General features: G+C 45.2%; 1 protein-coding gene across 3 annotated transcripts in view; it reads left to right on the top strand.

The window, feature by feature from the left end:
- CORO2B (coronin 2B) overlaps positions 1-22314 on the top strand; it is a 218229-nt gene that overhangs the window by 148384 nt on the left and 47531 nt on the right. The window lies entirely within an intron of this gene.

Below are 22314 nucleotides of genomic sequence, written 5' to 3'. Positions count from 1 at the left end.
GAGCTGTGGACTTGGGAACAGGAAGTCTGGGTTCTATTTGGGCTCTGCCACTCACCGGGAGCGTGACCTTGGGCGTGTCACTTAACCCCTCTGCACCTTATTTTCTGTAATGGTAAAGTGGGCATCTTAAACCCCCTTCCACCTACATAGCGATGTTGGCATCAAGGAGGGTAATGGACAGAAAGCTCTCCGAGAACCAAACTACATGGTAAAGATGTTTTGGTGCTTTCTTGGAGTGTCATCAGCTCTGCTTGTCAACTTTGCAGATGCCCACAACAGCTCTATCTCATTGGGAAGGATTCTGAAATGTAGCTTGCCTCCCCTCCTGAACCAGGTGGGCTCAGATATCTGTCCACTTGGGAACCAGCTTAGCTCCAGCTGCAGCAGGCAGGCCTACAGGTCCCCAGCAATGCATGAGCTGGTTCTTACTGGGGCTCAAGCCCATTGCCGGCACCCTGCCATACTCCACTACATGGATTACAAAGGTCAACAGTCAATGCCTCATACCATAACAAAAATTAATTCCAGATGGATTGAAGATCTAAATATTAAGAAATAAAAAGAAAAGCTGCAAGTGTATTAGAGGGAAATGGAGAGTATTTTTAAAATCATGCAACAAGAAAAGGCTTCCTAAGCCAGATGAGAATCCATAAAACCATAAAGGAAATGATTAATAGATTAGAATAAATTTAGAATAAAAGTTTTAAAGTCAGTTTTTGTACTCTAGTGAGACATGTAAGCAAAATTGAAAGGCAAGCCACGTAATTGAGGCAAGCCAATATTTGCAATATATGACAGACAAAAGATGCTTGTCCAGAATATATAAAGAGTTAAGAAAAATCAATAAGAAAAAGGACCCAATAGAAAATGGGCAAGGGATATGAATAAGCAATTCATAGAAGACAAAATGTAACTTTTAGCCTACTAAGTAGAAAAAGGTTTAAAAGAATCATAATCTTTGGTTTTGCCAAAGATGTCAGAGGGCAGGCACTCACGTACACTCTCAGGACATTTGGTATATTTACATCTTACTCTTGGTGAGGTGTAAATGAAGGTAACTTGTCAATATCTATTAACATTTAAAGATGCGTGTCCATTGACCCAGCAATTCCACTTCTAGGAATCTGTTCTACAGAAGTACTCTCAAGTATATATTTTTGAAAGTCTGCAGCATTTTTGTACTCAACTTTTTTACAAACATCATTTTTTATTGTTTCCTACCTACAGAAATAAAATTTCTCTCTCAAATTGCTTAAAGTTTCTAAATTCCTCTCAGTTTCTGTAATGGTACCAAAGAGTTTCACACCATCCATAGCACTGCTCTAGAATATGATCAGCTTCTTTTTTTTTTTTTTTTTTTTTTGCGGTACTCGGGCCTCTCACTGTTGTGGCCTCTCCCGTTGTGGAGCACAGGCTCTGGACGCGCAGGCTCAGTGGTCATGGCTCACGGGCCCAGCCGCTCCGCGCGGCATGTGGGATCTTCCCGGACCGGGGCACGAACCTGTGTCCCCTGCATCGGCAGGCGGACTCTCGACCACTGCGCCACCAGGGAAGCCCTGATCAGCTTTTGTAACCACTTCATAGACAGCAGAAAAAAAAGGACTCTTTACAGAGCGTAAGTCTTGCTCTCTATGCCAACATATGTATCTGTACACATATATATATATTCAACGTGCACATAGCCTTTCAACTTTATTTGTTCACATCCTGTGATACATTTTGTTTAATTTGATTAATAATGGACTAATAGTGCTGGCTCACCCTTCCAGCTGGCTTCTGTTGTTTTCTCTCATTCCAGGAAATTTTCACTTTACGTAGGTACTCGATGATTTGTGCGGCGCTTTTATAGTAGTGAAAATTGGAAGCAACTCATTTCAATAAGGAAATGGGTGAACAAATTAGGGGCCATCCACAGAAAGGGGTGCTATTCAGTCAGCAAAGGGGATGGTGTAGAGTAGTTGTTCTCAAGTGTTCAGCCTCAGAATCACTTTACGCTCTTAAACATTTTTGAGAACCCCAAAGAGCTTTTGCTTATATGGCTATATCTATTAATATTTAGCATATTCAAAATAAAAATGAAGGAATTTCAGGGAATTCCCTGGCAGTCCAGTGGTTAGGATTCTGCACTTTCACTTCAGAGGGCCCGTATTCAATCCTTGCTTGGGGAAATAAGATCCCACAAGCCGCAAAAAAAAAAAAAGGAATTTCAAAAATATGCATTTGTTAATTCACCTAATAATAAACCCATTTTACATACTCCCAAAAAACATATTTTTATGAAAAATAATTATATTTTCCAAAAAAAAAAAATGAGAAGAATGACATTTGCAAATCTCTTTAAATTAGTCTGGCTTAATAAAAGATGGCTGGATTTGCATATCTGCTTCTACATTCAGCCTGTTGCAATATCACACATCATACAGCCTCTGGAAAACTCCACTGTACAGTCCTGAGAGAATGAGTGAAAAGGCAAATAATGTCTTGTATTATTATGAAAATAGTTTTAACCCAACGGACTCCCTGAAAAAGCCTTGGGGATCTCCAAGGGTTCCCAGACAATACTTTTAGAACCACTGATGCAGGGGAATATTTAATGAGAGAAAAATTTATCACCCATTGTTAACTGAGGGAAAAAAGAGGTAAAATCCGATTAATCCCGTTGAAAAATATCTATCTAGCCATCCACCTATTTGGAAAAGACACCTAATGTTGGTTTTTTTTTTTTTTTTTGGCTGCGTTGGGTCTTGGTTGCTGCGTTCAGGCTTTCTCTAGTTGTGGCGAGCGGGGGCTACTCTTTGTTGCGGTGTGCGAGCTTCTCATTGCAGTTGCTTGTTGCAGAGCATGGGCTCTAGGTGCGTGGGCTTCAGTAGTTGCAGCACACGGGACCAGTTGCTCCGCACCATATGGGATCTTTCCAGACCAGGTATCGAACCTGTGACCCCTGCATTGGCAAGCGGATTCTTTTTTTTTTTTTTCAATGCTTATTTTATTTACTTATTTATTTTAAAAAACATCTTTATTGGAGTATAATTGCTTTACAATGGTGTGTTAATTTCTGCTTTATAACAAAGTGAATCAGTTATACATATACATATGTCCGCATATCTCTTCCCTCTTGCATCTCCCTTCCTATCCCACCACTCTAGGTGGTCACAGAGCACAGAGCTGATCTCCCTGTGCTATGCGGCTGCTTCCCACTAGCTATCTATTTTACGTTTGATAGTGTATATATGTCCATGCCACTCTCTCACTTTGTCCCAGCTTACCTTTCCCCCTCCCCGTATCCTTAACTCCATTCTCTAGTAGGTCTGTGTGTTTATTCTCGTCTTGCCCCTAGGTTCTTCATGACCTTTTTTTTTTTTTTAGATTCCATATATATGTGTTAGCATACGGTATTTGTTTTTTTCTTTCTGACTTACTTCACTCTGTAGGACAGACTCTAGATCCATCCACCTCACTACAAATAACTCAAATTCGTTTCCTTTTATGACTGAGTAACATTCCATTGTATATATGTGCCACATCTTCTTTATCCATTCATCTGTCGATGAACACTCAGATTGCTTCCATGTCCTGGCTATTGTAAATAGAGCTGCAATGAACATTTTGGTACATGACTCTCTTTGATTTCTGTTTTTCTCAGGGTATATGCCCAGTAGTGGGATTGCTGGGTCATATGGTAGTTCTATTTGTAGTTTTTTAAGGAACCTCCATACTGTTCTCCATAGTGGCTGTATCAAGTTACATTCCCACCAACAGGGCAAGAGGGTTCCCTTTTCTCCACACCCTCTCCAGCATTTATTGTTTCTAGATTTCTTGATGATGGCCATGCTGACTGGTGTGAGATGATATCTCATTGTAGTTTGATTTGCATTTCTCTAATGATTAATGATGTTGAGCATTCTTTCATGTGTTTGTTGGCAATCTGTATATCTTCTTTGGAGAAATGTCTATTTAGGTCTTCTGCCCATTTTTGCATTGGGTTGTTTGTTTTTTTGATATTGAGCTGCATGAGCTGCTTCTAAATTTTGGAGATTAATCCTTTGTCAGTTGCTTCATTTGCAAATATTTTCTCCCATTCAGAGTGTTGTCTTTTTGTCTTGTTTATGGTTTCCCTTGCTGTGCAAAAGCTTTTAAGTTTCATTAGGTCCCATTTGTTTATTTTTGTTTTTATTTCCATTTCCCTAGGAGGTGGGTCAAAAAGGATCTTGCTGTGATTTGTGTCATAGAGTGTTCTGCCTATGTTTTCCTCTAACAGTTTGATAGTGTCTGGCCTTACATTTAGATCTTTAATCCGTTTTGAGTTTATTTTTGTGTATGGTGTTAGGGAGTGTTCTAATTTCATTCTTTTACATGTAGCTGTCCAGTTTCCCTAACACCACTTATTGAAGAGGCTGTCTTTTCTCCACTATATATTCTTGCCTCATTTATCAAAGATAAGGTGACCATATGTGTGTGGATTTACCTCTGGGGTTTCTATCCTGTTCCATTGATCTATCTTTCTGTTTTTGTGCCAGTACCATACTGTCTTGATTACTGTAGCTTTGTAGTATAGTCTGAAGCCAGGGAACCTGATTCCTCCAGCTCTATTTTTCTTTCTCAAGATTGCTTTGGCTATTCGGGGTCTTTTGTGTTTCCATACAAATTGTGAAATTTTTTGTTCTAGTTCTGTGAAAAATGCCAGTGGTAGTTTCATAGGGATTGCATTGAATCTGTAGATTGCTTTGGGTAGTATAGTCATTTTCACAATGTTGATTCTTCCAATCCAAGAACATGGTATATCTCTCCATCTATTTGTGTCATCTTTAATTTCTTTCATCAGTGTCTTATAATTTTCTGCATACAGCTCTTTTGTCTCCTTAGGTAGGTTTACTCCTAGATATTTTATTCTTTTCGTGGCAATGGTAAATGGGAGTGTTTTCTTAATTTCATTTTCAGATTTTTCATCATTAGTGTATAGGAATGCAAGAGATTTCTGTGCATTAATTTTGTATCCTGCTACTTTACCAAATTCATTGATTAGCTCTAGTAGTTTTCTGGTAGCACCTTTAGGATTCTCTATGTATAGTATCACGTCAACTGCAAACAGTGACAGCTTTACTTCTTCTTTTCCGATTTGGATTCCTTTTATTTCCTTTTCTTCTCTGATTGCTGTGGCTAAAACTTCCAAAACTATGTTGAATAAGAGTGGTGAGAGTGGACAACCTTGTCTTGTTCCTGATCTTAGTGGAAATGCTTTCAGTTTTTCACCATTGAGGACGATGTTGGCTGTGGGTTTGTCATATATGGCCTTTATTATGTTGAGGTTAAGTTCCCTCTATGCCTACTTTCTGGAGTGTTTTTATCTAAATGGGTGTTGAATTTTGTCAAAAGCTTTCTCTGCATCTATTGAGATGACCATATGGTTTTTCTCCTTCAATTTGTTAATATGGTTTATCACATTGATTGATTTGCGTATATTGAAGAATCCAGAATTGCATTCCTGGGATAAACCCCACTTGATCATGGTGTACGATCCTTTTAATGTGCTGCTGGATTCTGTTTGCTAGTATTTTGTTGAGGATTTTTGCATCTATGTTCATCAGTGATATTGGCCTGTAGTTTTCTTTCTTTGTGGCATCTTTGTCTAGTTTTGGTATCAGGTTGATGGTGGCCTCGTAGAATGAGTTTCAGAGTGTTCCTCCCTCTGCTATATTTTGGAAGAGTTTGAGAAGGATAGGTGTTAGCTTTTCTCTAAATGTTTGATAGAATTCGGCAGGAGGATTTTTTTTTTTTTTTTTTTTTTTTGGCGATACGCGACGCGGGCCTCTCACTGCTGTGGCCTCTCCCATTGCGGAGCACAGGTTCCAGACACACAGGCTCAGCGGCCATGGCTCACGGGCCCAGCCGCTCCGCGGCATGTGGGATCTTCCCGGACCGGGACACGAACCTGTGTCCCCTGCATCGGCAGGTGGACTCTCAACCACTGTGCCACCAGGTAAGCCCAGGCAGGCGGATTCTTAACCACTGCGCCACCAGGGAAGTCCCACATTTAATGTTAAAAGGGGTTATCTCTGAGTATTGGGATCATGAGCGCTCTTTCATTTTCTTCTTTTTCCTTAACTATATTATCTAAATGTTTTTTAGATGAACACTTAGTGTTTTATACTTTAGAAAAAAAAAAGAAATAAAAGCAATTTGTTGACATGAAGAGGGAACCTGTGAGGTTTCAGAGAACAAATAACCCAGAGTAGTAGCTCAGTTCAGCACTCATTTGATGTATATGACAAATGTTTTCTTCCAGAGGAACACGTGCTTCTGAGCTGGCTGGAGAAAATGCTAGCAAGATACAAGTACCCAGAGTGAGGGTGAAGGGCTGGAGGGTAGGCGCAAGGCAGCTCCTGGATCTGAACAGTTCCTTTAGTCTGAGGCAGGACCCTGATGTCTGAGACTCTGCAGAACAGGGTCCTGCCCCCAGAGAGGGGCTGCTTAGGAATCAGGCCGACTTTTACCTTCCCCTGCTGCCTCGGCCAGGGCTGTCAGTGTCCTGCCCTCTGTGGTCAGGGCTGAGCACACTGTTGTGGGCTGGCTGGTCTTGGGGATAGAGGGGGGGCAGCAACAAACAGCAATAACAATAATGCCAAGTTCAGGACCCTCAGTGTCTGTCAGCAGGAGAGATGAGCTGTTCCACATTGGTCGGTTTTCTAGGAAGAAGGTTATATTATTTTAGCTCCAGTTTTTTTTTTTTCCCTCCGTTTAGATAGAAATCTCTCTAGAAACAGTTTCCTGTATTATTCAACACAGACACAGGAAAGATTTTGGCCATATCTTGGTGAGTCCTAATCATTGCTTAGAGCGTCACTCATGAGCTGTGAACTCGCAGTGGCACGTTTTTGTCCCTGCACTGCTTGGATCCAGACTCTTTTCCTGGGCAACCAGAAGGCCACAGAGCACTGTCTGCTTTTGTAGTTCTTTTCTGAATTTTTGGCCGTCTACTGTCAAATGTCCTTCCCATTCCTTTCTTGCTTCTCTGAGAGGTTTGGGGCAGATGAGAATAGCAAGCCCGGCACCCCCAAATCCCTGCCCGAGGCCGAGCCCGAGGCTGACTTTTCCAAGAACTTTTCTTCCTTTGTTCAGTTTCCCTTAAAGCCAGCTTGCCTGAGACTTCAAAGGGTAGGAAGCATGCCCACAACAACTACAAGCTATGCTGATGCCTTGCCTTTGTACAGCACTCCAGTCCAAGAAACTCCGTCTTCATCAATCCTCTTGGGGCGTTTGGTAGAGCCATTTTACAGCTGGGGAAACAGGCTGCAGAGCTGCCAGAAACCAGTTCACTTATTTCTGAACCCGCGACTCTTTCCACTGCCTGTGACGCTGGGGGATGGATAAGTTCTGGCCGGGCCGGCAGATCTCGAAGGAGTGGATTTGTCTTTCCTGGGGCTCTTGTTCAGGCCGGTTTTTTCCCTGGTTAACATTCAGCCGCCAGCTCTCTCCTCTCTGGAGTGGAATGTTAAGCTGCAGATGGGGGAGCAATCAGCACCCTGATTGCCTGGCACAGCTGGAGGGGCCTTATGAATATTCCAGAGACCAGGCGCGGTGCCCAGAGGCCTGATTAATGACTTGGGCCTCCCCAGGTACACGGCCCCTTTCCTGCTGCACTCCATCAGGGCCGCCTGCCTGCCGCGTCTACATCTAGACCACAAGAAGGCCGAAGCTGGAAGGCGAGCTTGGCGTGCCTAAGCTTTAGCCAGCTACCTACTACCTCCCTGGCACCTAGGAGAAAGGAAAGAAACCTGGCGTGGACATCAGGGATCTGGGTTTTCCCCGTAACCCAGCAGTCCTCAGCCCTGGTTGTCCACTAGAATCACCTTGGGAGCTTTTGAGGGTGTAACATACCAGCTCTTTTTGAATCTTACCTCAAGTCCCATGATGAAAGTACAGTTATTTTTCCCATTTTATAGATGAAAAAATTGAGCCTTGGAGAAGTCAGGTGACTCCTTGGGGACTGTACAGCACACAAGTGGCAGAATTTAAGGCCAGGGCTCCCCCAGCCACATGCCAGCCCACTTTACAGAGGGTTAGGGAGAGGCGTGTCTCCAGATGTGCCTTGTATTATTATTACTGTCATTTGAATGTCTCCACATGTCCAAGGATTTCCTTGAACATTAATTCAGCCAGTACTTTATGAGCTCCTGTGATGTGCTGATGACTCACGTGTCCATCTTTTCTGGAAGCCATGAGAGCAGATATTTCCTAGACGGTGGGGAAGCTTCCTCTCTGAAGGACGGAAGCAACAATTTTAGTCAGCAAGGAGAGGTGAGGGAAGGCGTCCTGGAACAGGGGACCATACAAGAGAGCATTACTCCTTCAGTCATGGGGCGTGCACTGGGCACCCAGTCCCGTGCCAGGCACTGGGGACCCAAGTAGCATCAGACCTTGTCTCTGAAATGTGTAGGGGGCATCCCATTGGTGGGCCAGGCAGCTGGGAGTTCCCTATAGGGTCCTGCCCATGTCTTGTTCAAGGAACCAACTCCATGGTGCGTGGAGGGAGCTATGGAACAGGTCCATCTTAACTGCTTCCTGCCAGTGTTCAAAATGATGGGCGTTATTGCATTCTCCAGAAACTAGAGTCCCTGGTTAACTTACGTTCAGATTTAACTTCATATAATGCAAATAACCCAATTCTGGGATTGGGATGCTGGACTTGGTCTCCAGAGAGGGGTCACTCCTACTCCCTGTGTAAGCCTTATGGCTTCCACTTTCCCCCTTCATGTCTGCTTAGTCTCAACAACCTGGTGGTGGAACATTTACCCCTGGGTCTTGGGGATGGGATGCTGTATTGTCCTCTCCCAACCGAATCAATGTGGCCTCCTCTTGCTTCTTCCCCTGTCTGTGGTATTCAAGGGTAGAGGCCTAACCAGGGCTGAGCAGTTGCTCCTGGTCTCCCCAGCCCTGCAGGGGTGGGTGGTGGAGCTGGGCCGCAGCAGAAATGGTAGCAAAATTCCACAAGGCATCTCAGTGAGGAGAGCAGAGCCCTGGAGCAGGAGAGCAGCCCAGGACGGTGCTAAGAGATCAGGCTCTAAAAGCAAACAGACCTTGCTGGAATCTCTGCCTTGCCACTTAGTTACTGTGTGACCTTAGGTGAGTCACTTAACCTTCACGTGCCCTAGTTTTCCTATGTGCAAAATGATGGGGTTGGACCACATGATCTCTAGAGTTCAATTTAGCTCTCGCAATTCTGTTCCCTTCTGACATCATCTTATGCAAATAGGTCCTCATTCGTGTGCTGGTGGGCACTGTGAAGAGTGTAAGAATGGCTCCATCTCATCCCACAAGGCCCAGCTCAGATGAGGCCAGCTCCATGAAGCTTTCCCCATCCCAGTACCCATCGGAGGCATTTTGTGTCTATCGCTTAGAGTGCTGTCTACATGCTTACTTCTTTTCTAGATGGTTATTCCATCTATCTGTCCATCTACCCACCCACTCATCCATCCAGCTATCCATCCACTCACCTATCCATCCATCCACTCACCTATCCATCCATCCACTCACCTATCCATCCATCCACTCACCTATCCATCCATCTACCCACCCACCCACCCATCCATCCATCCACCCACCGACCCACTCGCTCACCCATCCATCTTACAAATGTTTATTGAGTACCTGCTCTTTCAATCGCAGTTCTAGAATTGGGGATGCCACAGTAAATAAGACCAGTCCAGTTAGCTGCCTTGATTAGACTGAGAGCCCCCGAGAGTGGGGACATGTCTGATTTGTACAGGGCCTGCACACAGTAGGTGCTCAGCAACTGGGCACTGGGCTGACGTGAGGCCAGGTCCCAGAGGCACTGTGCCACATCTACCCAGCCGGAGTTTTCTCTTTGCTGGTCCTGGGAGCCCCTTCCCTCCAGGCTCCAGGGACAATGTGGTGTCCTACAGGGGCTTCCCGGACTGAAGAGGGGCTGCATCCTCCCCTTAAAGCCCTTAGAACAGTATTGCCCTACCTAGCTGCTCTGGAACGAACCCAGATGTTGGCAGACCTGTTCGCTCCATGACTCACAGTACGTTGGAGGCCTAATATTAAAAGGAGGAGGGGAAAAGTGCCCAGCTCAGTGCTGAAGGCTGTAATCAAACCAGACTTCTTTGCTCACCCAGAGCCTTGGCTTCCACTCCAGATTTCTGTAACACTCCCTCCCCATCACTCCCCACAGTCAGCACTGGGCCTCTCGATCCTCTCTCCCGTAAAAAAGTCCCAGACCGTCATCCCTGCTCCCCTCTGCAGAGAGGTCTCCCCTCTCCCGAAGAATTCAGAGAGCCTTTTCCAATTCCATCTTTCAGATCTTCCCTCAATCGTTCTTTGTTCTTCAAGCTGCCTTCTGCTTGGTGCAATTTGCATCTCAAAGCCTGTGACAGCGTGCGTGTATATATATACAGTAAGTGACTTTGGGAAAGGGGGAGAAGGCACTGGAAAGAGAGAGAAGTCTCAACTGCATTGCGTTCGGCTGAGGCGTGAGATTGACACCCTGGCTTGATGTTCTTCCCTTTTTTGGAAGAACAATTTCTTATTTTTGAGAAAATGAAGGCAAGCGTTTCCGCAGAAGGGGAAGTGTCGCTCCCTGGTTTTATTCCTCGGTTATGGGATGAGGTGCTGTCTCTGGATTGGAGGTACATGGGCCAGGGATACAGCCTGGCTGGTGGATATCCTGGGGAGTCAAAGAGTCCATCCCTCTGCCTCAGGGCCTGGGCCTCTGCTAGCTTCATTCTTCTCTTTCCTAGCAGAGCCAGTGAAGCTGGAAGTAATAGGGCCTGGTCCCCTAGGACCATGAACTCCGGCCACGTGCCCTCACTCTGACCGCAGGTACCATCCTGGATTCCAAACCCGCTTGACAGTTAGCTTGCTCTGCTCCCCGTTTTCCCTCTAACGGAGACCCCGGTACCTTTAGAAATCAAAGCTCCATCCCTTAGCTGGAAACCCCTGGGCATGTAACCTCTCTGTGCCTCACTTCTTCTGTTTGTGACATAATAATGGTACTTGTTTCCCAGGTAGCTGCGATGATTAAATAAGGTGCGGTATCAAGCACTTAGCACATAACCTGGCGTGGAGTGTGTGCTCGGTAACTAGAAACTATCGTGATGCCGAGGGCTTCGCCCATCCCCTCCCCTTCCTCAGTCCACTCAGGCCCAGAAATAGCCCTTGGGCACCTGCGCCCACAGTCAGCAAGCGGGGAGGCTTGTCTTTGGCCTTCCTACCAGACAACCCCCTGAGCATTCCTAGCAGTGAACCGCCACCCTGCTCTAGGAAGGTGCCTAGAGCCCTCCAGAGGGGCACACGGATGGAATGTACCAGGCTGAGTGCCCAGAGGAAGGGAATTAGGGGAGGGGACTCGCCTGCTTTGGGGCCCAATCATGTACCTCTAAGTCAGCCTGCCTGCTTGTCGGGAGTCCTCTTCTCCGCCAGGGTTAAAAGAGATAAGGGATGCATATCGTGTCTGGTATACAGCCAGTACTCAATAAACCTGCGCTGTACTGCTTCTATTATTACAACTACTATAATAAGCTCCAGGTTGGTGGTGGGGAAGGGAACTGGGAACAGGGGCTCTCTGGAATCCAGCTGGCTCGGATGTGAGGCACAGGCCTGTGGGGTGGGCATGGGTGTGAGATTCTGTGCCCTGAGCCTGAGGCCACACGATCCTCACAGCCCACGCCCACCTCTCCAGTGCTCCAATTCCAGTCTTACGTGGTCACTATTCCAAGCACCTTGTTGTACCCAGGAGAAATCCTGGCCCCAAGGAGAAGGGTCATATCCAACTCTCTCTAGCATGCGTGAACGCCCTCAGTGCCCTTACCCAGGAATCCTTGCACTCAGCTGCTCCTGAGTATAGAATCAGACCTACTGAAGTGTTGGTGATGACAGTGGCTTCCTTTACCAGGGGATTTTTCACTTGGTTAAGGTTAGATGAGTTTTAAGGAGACCAAACGCTTGAGACCCAAAGGAACGTGTTGCTAACAGTGGAATTTCACCGACAGCAGGGGGAGCTGTCCACACAGGGCAGCCATCCCCGTGCCCTGTCCTGTCAGGCCTGAGGCTGTAGTTTCAGAAGCTCCCTCCTCCTTGGTCCATGGACTCCCACACTTCAGGGAGCAGAAGTGGTATAGGGCTCAGGAGGGGCACAGGAAGTGGAACTAAGGTGGACTAGCTTGAAGCAGAGCATCTCCCTGGGGGCCAGTGGGGCCCTGAGGCCTTGGCCAAGACCCCTACTATTTGGTCATCTTTTGGCAGCTTCCAGAACGATGAGTCTGTGTTTGCCTCAGAAACTCCAGTTCTGATTTAGGCCTTAGGCAGTTCCTTTTCAGGATGGCCTTCCTCAAGTCCCTCCCCAACTTCCATCCCCATCCCAAGGCTCCTAAAGGGCCAGGCCACCTTGATTGGGAGGCAGGATGGGGTGAGATAGGTCACAGCACTCAGCCTCTTAAGACAGGAGACTGCTGTGTGGCATCAGCTAGCATGATGCTAGCCTGTCCTCCCCACTTTCCATTCTATTCAGCCAAGACCTTGCTTTTAGTTACTAAGCAACCTGTGCCTAAGTTTCCAAGTGGGTCATCCCTCAAGTGAACACCAGAGGGGGAAGGTATGGGTGGCAGTGCTTAGAACTCTGCATTTTATAGATGGAGACACTGAGGCCGAAAGAGGTCAATGGACTTGGTCAAGGTCGCGTAGCTAGTTACAGCCCCATGTGTCAGATGATCAGTTCGGGCAGCAGACCCTCAGGATCCCATTCCTCCACCACCACCGCCACCAAGAGAGGCACCCAGGCAGCAGCAGCAACACCTTAGGGACTTTTTGTGAGAGGCTCCCATCTACCCAGACAGGGAAGCCATATGCCCAATGAGGAGGCACAAAGGCTCTGGCCTTGGTCTATCTGGATTCAAGTCCCAGCTCTACCATTTACCAGCCATGTACTTTGGGCAAGTGACCTAACTCTTCTGTGCCTCTGTTTTCTCATCTGCAAAATGGGAGAAATACTAGTCTCTTTTAACCCTCCTCCCCAAGGGCGTTCTGAGGATTCAGTGAGGTGTTACATAAAGCCTGGAAGGATGCCTGGCACAGAGCAAGCCTCTCTCTATGTGTGGGCTTCCTCACACATAGAGACACACATTGGGACACCAGCCAGCCCTGCCCCCATCCCCAGGCTTACTCCGTTATCTCAACTTCTGAGGGCAGTAGGCGTAGTTTAGAAAAGCCTATGGACCCATTCACATAACAAAGTTTTTAGGTACATAAAATAAAATATACAGGATTACAAAGGAAACCAATTCCATTGAAATTTAGTTATCAAAATATATACCAGAATTGTGATATAGTAGTCAGTGTGCTTTTATATTAATGCATTAAATAGCATGATCAAGCAGACAGCATAATCAGTACTGTAATTTCAAAGCAGTGATGAGTATAAACAATATTTGAGATAGCAGTAACAGGGCGAGGGGATCCGAAAATATCTATGACGTCTATTGATGAAAAAGTTACAGGTTCAGCTAATGCTTCTGTGGTCTGTTACCTCATTTATAAACAAAGGACATACTAAATTTCATTTAGAAGCTAGTGAAAATATAGATGTGATTTTCCTCCTAGCCAAGCTCATAGACCTCTTAAAGGGTCTATGGACCCAGGTTGAAGACCGCTGAAATAAAATTGCAGGCAGATTATAATTGTCTGAAATCAAGACAAGCAGAAGTGCTCTGGTGGAAGCTTGGTGGGGAGGGGGCAATGCAACCTGCCTGAGCACCCCTGTGAGGTACCCCACATCCTACACTTTGCTGGCAGTGGGGAAGCCTGACTTCTCTGCCTGGTTCTTTGTAACCTTGGGCAAGTCCCATTGCCTCTCTGGGCCTCAGTTTCCCCATCTGTGAAATGAGATGTCGAACCCATTGTCGTTTGAGGTCTTTCTTGTCCAGCTCTCGTGTTCTGGTGGTCTGTGTTTCTCCTCCCCTGGAGACAAAGGCCTCAGAAGCATGTGTCTGCAGGAGCCCTGGACCAGGGAGAGGGAACAGCTGGGGCCAGGCTGGCCAGCTCCCAATTGTTCAAGAGAGGAGGAGGAGGATATGCATGGTTCTCTCCAAAGTGACAGCTGGGTGAGCCTGGCTGGGGGCTTCATCCTCGCCTGCCATCTGTGCCTCCTTCCTGCAGTCGGTGGAGGGGTGGGGGTGGGAGGGGTGGGGGGGGATGGGGGGGCGGCAGTTGGGAATTGTGGATGGGGCCCCAGGCCAAATAGCAACCTGGGTGGGAGGGGGAGGGGCTGCCTGAGAAAGAGCCAGGGAAGAGCCCGGTTGCTTGCTCTGGGGTGCTTAACTCTTTCCATCCTCCCTTTTCCCACCGTCTCTTCCAGAGTTCTGGAGAGGGGAAGATACACAGCCGTGGTCCCAGTTAGGCTACTTCATGGCTGTGTGACCTTGGACAAGTTACTTAACCTTTCTGAGCTTTACTTTCCTCCTCTGTCCAATAGACATAATTCCTAAGACTCCTCATTGGGATGGGAACAAGGTTTAAATAACACAGGGTAGATCAAGTACCCCAACACAGTCCTGACAGTGGTAGGCACTTCCCTGTGGGCTCAGTGCTACCAGCCATCCCAGAGGGCTTGCGCCTGAGACAGTGAAAGCCCCTGCTGATTGGAATGCAACACTGAGGCTGTGGTGAGGCTGGACATAAAGGTCTATACGTGCTGTCACCTCCCCAGGCATGGGGGACTTGACTTTCTCTCCTCCACACCTTTGCTCTAGCTCTTCCCCACTCTGGGCGGCCCTTTCTCACCAATAACCACATATAGAAAATCTTACCTACTTAGAATAACATCTATTTACAAGTATTTCTTTTCAGATAGGTAAAAATCTCCATATAGTTTAAACTTCAAAAGCAAAGGACATACAGTGAAAAGTGTGCCTCTCATACTTAGCTTCCACTTACTCAGTTTGTCTACCAGGAGGCAACCAGTGCTCAGTTTCTCAAATGTCTTTCCTGAAATATGTATATATATTCATACACACATATTCCTTTTCACACAATGACAGCACGGTACTTATGTTGTTCTCTACGTATCTTGCTTTTTTGTGTGGAATTATATATATTGGAGAGCTTTCCACATCAAATACAGAAAGTTTCCTCATCCATTTTTACAGCTACACAGTGTTCCCTTGTTTGGACGCACCATCATTTGTTGATCCACGTATTGCCCGCTAATGACTATCTAGATTGTTTCCAAACTTCACTGTCACAAACAGTGCTGCAGAGAAGAATTGTGGACATGCCTTGTTTCATATAACTGTAGAATAAATTTCTAGAAATTGAACTGATGGTTCTAGAGGTATGTACTTTCTCCCAGGAAACACACACACACACACACACACACACACACACAACACACACAGGAGAATTTCTTCCTGACATTGTAGTAGGCAAAGATTGTTCAATAGGACACAAAAAACAATAATTATAAAAACAACTGATAAATTGGACCGTATCAAAATTAAAAAACGTTTGCTTATCAAAAGATACCATGAAGAAAGTGAAAAGGCAAACCACAGACATAGGGGCAACGTTTGCAATGCATATACATGAGGAATTTAAAAATGTTAAAAAAAAAAGGGGTGGGCGGAAGACTTAAATGGGCATTGCATGAAAGTGGACCTCCAAATGGCCAATAAGCCTATGAAAAGCTGCTACTTTCTCAGAGTAGTTTTAATTAGCATACTTTTATCAAGACTGAGGCTGAAACTCTCTTTATTTGTTTAACACCTATTTGCTCTTCATTTTTGTATAAATTGTTTATCTCCATGCAGTGCCCATTGTTGCTCACTAGGAAAATGCAAATCAAAACCGTGAGTTATATTACTATACACACACCAGAATGGCCAAAATTTGGAAGACTGACAATGTTAAGTGTTGATGAGGAGCAACTGGAACTCTCGTACTTTGCTGGTGGGAGGGTAAAATGTTACAGCCACTTTGGAAAACTGTTCCGCAGTGTCTAAAAAAGTTAAGCAAATGTCCATCCTATGACCAAGCAGTCCCATTTATAGGCTTACACCCAAGAAAAATGAGTACATATATCCACGAAAAAAAAAAAGACTTGTAGAAGGATGTCCGTAGCAGCTTTTTTCATAATAGCCCTAAACTAGAAACAACCCAAGCCTCCCTCAGCCGGATAAACAAATTGTGAAAGATTTATAAAATAGAACAGTACACAGCAGTAAAAAAGAATAACTCCTAATACCCACAGCAGCAATGACGGATCTTTAAAACATGTTGAGCAGAAGAAGCCAGACACAAAACAATACACACTGTATGATTTCATTTATGCAAAGTTCAGAAATAGGCAAAATTGATCTGTGATGTTGGAAGTCAGAATAGTGGTTGCATTTTGAGTTGGCATGAGGACACGTTTAGGGTGATAGAAATCTTGATTGCAGTAGTACTTACGTGAGTATGTACTTATGTACAAATTTAAGAAGTTGTATAGCTGAGATCTCAGTATTTTATTGGATATAAATATACCATAGTTCAAATTTTCAAGTTGGGGGGAAAAGGTATGTGCTTTTGAAATTTTAATAGACATTTGACAAAATTGTCTTTCACTGAGGTTGTAACAATTTATATTCTCACCAGCAAAGTATACATTTCCCTACCCCCTTGAAAATGGAATATTACCATACTTTAAAAATTTTTGCCAAGATGGTGAGTGGGAAACTTTCTCAGAGTAGCTTCAGTGAATATCTTATCAAAAACGGGGTTGATATATCTTTATATGTTTAAAATCTATTTGCATTTCCTCTTTGTGTGAATTGTCTATCCATATCCTTTACCCATTTTTTCTGTAGGATGACTGATTCCTTTCTTATTGATTTTAAAAGTTCTTTATATATTAGGGAAATTAGCCCCTTTTTTAGGATATGAGTTGCAAATATACCTTTCAAATGGCGCTTTTTGCACTGGAGATTTCCTCTTTGAAATTTCAAGAAGTCTAATTTACCAGTCTTTTGTCTTTTCTGGATCTTGGACCATGGTTAGAAAGTCCTTTCCTTCTCTGAGGTTATAAAGTAGTCTTCCTACCAGGCCTTCCGATACTCTGATAATTTCATTTTTCTATTTAAATCTTTGCTTCATTTGAAGTTTATCTTGGTGTAAAGTATGAGGTATAGATTCAACTTAATTTTTTTCCAGGTGGTTATCCAGGTGTCTTAATACCGCTTAATGAAAAATCCATCTTTCCTCTGCTGATTTGAAATGCAGTTTTTACTACACTCTACGTTTCTGCATGTATTTGGGTTTATTTATGGACTGTCCATTCTTTTCTACAGATCTGTCTCTCTATTCATGTACCAGTACCACAGTGCTGTGTTACTAAGGCTTTATAATGTGTTTTAATATCATTAAGGCTAGTCATCATTCATCATGATCTTTTCTCAAATGTTAGCTGACCCTTGTTGCCTGTTTATTTTAGTATTTAATTTTAGAATCTGCTTATATAGATACAAAAAACCCTCTTGTTCTTACCAGGACTATGTTCAATTCATAGAATAAATTAAAGAGAGTGGACAGCCTTCTAATGTTGAGTTCATCTATGAACATAGTTTACTTGTTCTAGTCTCTTGTGGCCTTTTGTAGTGTGTTAAAATTTTTCCTAGATCTTATACATAAGGTCTTATACATAGATCTTATATATTTCTTGTTATACATATTTAGCTTTTCTCCTTGCTATAGTAAATTTTTTATCCCACCATGTTCCTAAATTTGCTGATAGTTTACAGTAGTTTTTCAGTGGTTCTCTTGGGTTGTCTAGGGGTGCTATCTTATCACTTGTGAGTAGTGATAATTTTACCTATTTATTTATTATCTTTATACCTCTAGTATCTTTTTCTTTTCTAATTACTTTGGCTAGTACCTCCAGGAAAGTGTTAAATAATAGTGGTGTCTCATTCCTAACTTTGATGGCAAAATGTCCCATGTTTATCCATTAGATACTTTGGGTTGGGAAAGATAGCTTTTTTCTGCCAACATTTTATTATGCAACTTTTCAAACATACATCAAAGTTTAAATAGTTCTGCAGTGAACACCACCTAGATTCTACCATTAACAGCTTACTCTACTTGCCAAAACTGGGTGCCCCATTGGTTTGAGGTAGGGAAGGGGCTTCAGACAGAGAATTCCTTGGGGATATTCTGTCCCACTGGCACAAGACCTGGCATATGCCAAGTCATCAGATGATGCTCAGACGTACTGAAAGTGAAGTAGGAGGGAGCTGAGATTCTAGGACGTGAGCTGGGTGGGGTGATGCTCATGTCAAAGGCAAAGGATGACAGCCTCCCCTATCCCCCAGTGTTCGAACTTACAGGACCCAGGGAGAGGGTGATAGCATTTCCAAGGGACCGTCTCTTTCCTGACAGCTGGTGGGAATTTCCTTTCTTCCTTTCTTTCTCCAACCCCTGCTCCTGCCCAGCTAACCCCTCCTGTCTGAGCCACAGACAAAGAAAGGGAAATGGCCTGAGAAGGTGCCTCCCTTCTCCCTGAGTGAGCTCTTCCTGGACAGCTGGAGTGGTCAGTAAGGCGGGGGCTGGCGGGGGGTGGGGGAAGCTGAGTATTGGGGGATGGGTAAGGAAGGGGCCAAAGGAGCTTTGTGTCTCTCTTAGCTCCATGGTAGACAGGAGGCCTCTGCACTGTCATTTTTAATGTATACTATTGCAGTTGCCTCCTTGAGATAAATATATATATTATAGTAGTACACATTAGTACACATAAATATATATATTATAGTAGTACACATTAGTACACATAAATATATATATTATAGTAGTACACAGCTTTATGGAAGACTCGGCTCCAGATCTTGGCACTGCCAGAAACTAGCTGCGTGACCTTGGGCGAGTTACAGCTCTCGGCTTCTCCTCAGGGTCATGAGAGGCCCCACAGTCACAATGAAGTGCCCGCCTGCACGGCGAGCAGGCACTGCGGTCCCCCTCTCCAGCCTCGCCCCTCCTGGATCTCCCCTCACTCTCTCGGGGCCACCCTGACTCTGAAAGTTCCCAAGCCTTCCTCTCCCTTTCAGGATTAAGTTCACACCTACCTGGCTCCACCGAACGTCCCACCCCTCCTTCGGGATTCACCCCATCCTCCATACCAGCCCTGAGGCGTCCAGGTCTTCCCCACCTCCTTGCCCTTCCCCCTCCCCTTCACGTGGAGGAACCCTGCCTATCCTTTCCGCACAGCTCCGGGGCACCGCCTTGGGGAAGGCTCTCAGAGCTGCCTTGCTTCTCCCTCTGATCTACCAGCTGGTTCTGCTCGCACCCATCCCTGCCACTCGGAGGGTCTCCGTCTGTTTTCACACCTGTTCCTGCTACTACCTGCTGGGCTCCTTGAGGCCGGGGACAATTCCCACTCAACCTTCTATTCCCAACAGCCAGGGTTCCACCAGGATACTAGACCGAGATCTTTTTGGACGAGGAAACCTCTTGAGGCTCAGAGTGGTGACAAGTCTTAGCCAAAGCCCCAGGTCTGCCTGACTACAGATCTTTGAAATTAAACCCGTGGACAAGGGATGTGATGGGTCAGGCTCTGTGGACAAGACAGAGGCTTCCGGCAGATCCCAGCCCAGCTGCCCACAGCCATACCCCTACATGGAGAATTAGCCAGGTTGGGTGTCTGGAAGCAGTATCCGGTGAACCAGCTTTGCACTGGGCTTCTCTGCTCACCCATGTACTCCTTCTCAGCCTCAGTTTGCCTCATCTGTGAGACGGGAGAGTACACTGAAGCCTGGGGTAATGTGGCATTGACTCACGCTACAAGAATGCAGAAAGAGCTAGTTCTAAATTTGTGGGGAGGCAGTTGCTAAGAAGAGAGAGACTTCAGATCGGTTAGGTCTGTCTCTATAAAAAGAATTAGAATATGTGGCCATGAAGTCATAGGCTTTGGGGCTGGAATCCTGACTCAGCTACTTCCCAGCTGAGCTATAGACCCTAAAACCTTGGTCTTCTTATTTATAAACTGGAAGTAATAAATCCTACCTGAGGGAGGGTGGGAGGGAGACGCAAGAGGGAGGGGATATGGGGATGTACGTATATGTATAGCTGATTCACTTTGTTATACAGCAGAAACTAACACAACAATGTAAAGCAATTATACTCCAATAAGGATGTTAAAATAAATAAATAAATCCTACCTGGCAGGGTTGTTATGAGAACAATAATCACTTACACCTGTTGAGCGCGTGCAGTGGGCCAGGGACTGTTCCTTGCCTTACTGAATGCTCACAGCAATCCTGTGAAACAAAGGCTGCCCCATTTTACAGATGAGGAAACTGAGGCACAGGAAAGTGACGTAACATAGCTAAAGTCACTCAGCTGCAAAATGATAGAACCAGAAGAAGACAAGATGATGTAGGCCAAGAGGTTAGCAGGTTAGCAGTACCTGGCACATAGGAAGCCTCAGGCAGCGAGATGGCCTGGGTCGTCTGCCCCCCCAACCCCCGAATGCCCAGACTTGGCAATCTGCAGGCACGGCTGAGGGTGGGAGGAGAGAGCAACAAGGGGAGCCACAGGAGATGAGAGAACCTTCTGGATCATGCAGACAGTGCAGACAGGGTGCACAGACAAGGTCCCTGTTCTCAGGAGCTGTGTGGGCCGGTCACAGGCAATACAAGGACACAAACTATAAACAAGAAAACATTCCAGTCTGTAAGATGATTTCAGATAGGGATAAGTGCTGTGAAAACAACAACTCAGTAATGCAGTAGAGACTTAGGAGGAATATATAAGATAAGATGGTTAAGAACGATCTCTCTGAAAACTTGGATGGGAAGGATCCAGTCATGTAAAGACCACAGGGAGGGCTTCCCTGGTGGCGCAGTGGTTGAGAGTCCGCCTGCCGATGCAGGGGACACGGGTTCATGCCCCGGTCCGGGAAGATCCCACATGCCGCGGAGCGGCTGGGCCCGTGAGCCATGGCCGCTGAGCCTGCGCATCCGGAGCCTGTGCTCCGCAACAGGAGAGGCCACAACAGTGAGAGGCTTGCGTACCGCAAAAAAAAAAAAAAAAAAAAAAAAAGACCACAGGGAAAGTTGTCTTAGCCAGAGGGAACAGCATGTGCTAAGGCCCAAGATAGAAAAGAAGGCTGATGTAGGGGGAGCATCCTGCATGAGCAGGAGAGCAGTGGGAGATGCAGCTGGAGAGATAGGCAGGGCTAGATTACCCAGAACTCTAGAGATCTTATGAAGGAGTTAGGATTTTCACCTAAGTGCAGAGGGAAGCCTTTGGAGGATTTCAAGCTCAAGGTTGCCTCTTCCTTGAGCTGGCAAAGAAATACACATAATAATAGATCCCTTAGGAAGCCTGAGACAGGACTCTGACTTTGAGAAGCGAGACACCTTGTTTACACTTGGACAATAGCTTATTTGCGTCTGAGTGTTTGAAATCTATACAGGTACCTTTGCCAACCTACAGATGGGTGGACTCCCTAATGGGAATCTTGACAGGGCCTCTCTCTGGCCAGGGCAAGTGGGTATAGGTGTGAGGAGTGTGGTAGATTATTCTGGCCTAGTGGGTGGAACATATTCTCTGAACGCAATTGCAGTGCTTTGCATAAACACAGGAGTGGGCCCGGGCCAGGAGACCTAACAAGAGAAACCCATTCCCATGACTGCCCCTGACTTCTGGTGTATCACTGGGTGGCCCCACTTGGAGAGCTATGAGCAAAGCTATCTCTGAGCTAACTATGATTCTGTGCCCCTGGGCCAGGAATAAATCCGAACTTACTGGAAAGATCATCCCAAGGGTGGTTCTTTGGGTTCAACAAAGAAATCCCTAACAGTTTCCTGCTAATAAAAAGATTATTTATAGATAACCAACTAGATATGGAACTGGATAGGGACCAAGAGACAAAGTAAAAATATTTAGAATCATTCATTTTTGTAGATGGATCAACAGTGAAAAGGAACACTAAATGTAAAGAAGGATTAATACAAGCAGCTCTTATTAAGAAAAAGATAAACGTCCCATGAGAAAACATTTGCATACCTCATATAATGAGGTAATTCACAAGCAAAGAAATGCAGATGTCCAGTGAGCAAATGGAGACATAATCAACCCTACTAGACATCAAAGGTTTGCAAATAAAAACAATGAGATCTTATTTTCTTCATCTAAAAATAAGCAAATTAAAGATATCACAACATCCTGTGCTATCAGAGTTTCGAGGAATGGTCTTGAGTTGTTGATGGGAATATAAATTAGTACAGCGTTTTTCAAGGGCATTTAAAAATGCATAAGAAAAGCATTTTTTTTTTA

Source organism: Stenella coeruleoalba (genome assembly GCF_951394435.1).
Source record: "Stenella coeruleoalba genome assembly, chromosome: 2".
NCBI lineage: Eukaryota > Metazoa > Chordata > Mammalia > Artiodactyla > Delphinidae > Stenella > Stenella coeruleoalba.
The sequence above is the reverse complement of the archived record's forward strand: the minus strand, read 5'-3'. Positions and strand labels throughout refer to the sequence as shown.